Genomic DNA, 1,624 nt, shown 5'->3' with positions numbered 1-1,624 from the left:
TGGCTGGTCCCTGTGTCCAAGTGACAAAGTAAAAGAGTTGTGGAAAGCTCCAAAACCTGGGACAAGTAGCCAAAACGTGAAGCAGAAGAGCCAGAGGCATGTTTCTGAAGGTGCACCAAGAAAATTAACGTGGTGGCCAGAGGGCCCGCGTTTCCGATGGCCTGAAGGTGATGGAGGTGTCAGCGGTATTTTATTACCATGAGTATTGGCACATACAGAGTATATCAGCTGGTGCAACAGGGGCCCCCATGCTGAAAATGAAATGCTGTCGCTGTTGTTAATAGCGATGCTATTTGCAAATACTGAGATTGTTCTGGTCGTTCTAACGTGCTGGTCCCCGGGAGCAGGTTTTTTGGAGATTTGATGGGCTGATAGTACCTTGTCAATATTTAAATCTCATCATTTGAAACTGTCAATCTTGGCACGACAGTCATCTCTGATGAAACCAGTCACATCCATCCTATGGGGTTTCTGCCAGAAGATTTCTCCATGTTTTCTCTGTCTCAGATATGAGTCCTACAGTCATTAAAAATGTTTGGGTTTCAAAACAGGGGAATGCAGAAATAGGAGCAAAGACTCTGTTGCCGACATTTAAAAAGCTCCTGAAAAAGTTTATTTTGAGATTGGCCTTTTGCAATACCTAAACAAAGCATTCTTGAGAGGGCTGGTTTGGAAAATGCATTCACAGTTACTCCATTTTTATGAATCAGAAACATTTGCTCTAAAATTAAATAGTAATAAAAGGAAAGAAAAAAACCCCCAAACCTAATCACAAGCAGTTTTTGACAGCTGACCCGAGAGATCATTTTTGGGTAGGTGTGAGGCTTAAAAAAAGGTATGGGCAGAATCTTTGCTATTTTTACTCTCGCTCATGATTCTTGCTTTCATGATTAATACTCTTTCACATCACTGGGTGGCTTGTGCAAGGGAGTCCTGCTTTCTTGGCTGCAGTCCTGAGGCCCAGTTTGAATATAAGCTATTAGAAAGTTTTGCGTTTATTTGCTTGTCATGGAAGATGAATTCCCTCCGCTAAAATGCAGGAGGTGACATTATCCTTGCCCCTGAAGTGTAGGAGATCAGATAGGATGACCGTGGGCTGAGGATCCTTAAAGTCTAAGGAGCCATAAGTCCCTTGGCTGAGGCTTTTGGGTGGAAAGCAATAGCATTCCTGGATGAATTAAAAATATCCCTTTAAAGAGAGGACAAGCAAAAATAGTATTTAACTGTTTCTTGGAAGGTGTTTTGAGCAAGGTGCAGGTGTAAGACCAGGCTCCATGATGCACCATGGTATGGGTGGTGGTGGGGCATTAAACCTGGATGTCCTGGAGCGGCTCACATGTTCACTGTGGCATCTCTTAGAGGCCATTTGTGGAATGAAGGGGAATCCAATCTGTTATTTCTTAGAGAAATGGGGTGGAATTAGCCCCGTAAATATGGCTTGCAGGACTCTTGAGTTAAAATGTCTAGTGGAATTTAGTTCTGGATGGACCATGGCAGGGGTCTGCTGGCTGCCCTCATGTGCCCTTGGCGAAGGGAATGGTCCTCCTCTTCCTGCTGTTGTACCAAGGAGTGGCAGAAGATGGCTTTTTTTCTTTTTTTCTTTTCTTTTTTTTTTTTTTTAATT

The sequence above is a fragment of the Egretta garzetta genome, unplaced genomic scaffold, assembly GCF_000687185.1.
Source record: "Egretta garzetta isolate BGI_Z169 unplaced genomic scaffold, ASM68718v1 scaffold260, whole genome shotgun sequence".
NCBI lineage: Eukaryota > Metazoa > Chordata > Aves > Pelecaniformes > Ardeidae > Egretta > Egretta garzetta.
Note: the sequence above shows the minus strand (reverse complement) of the source record.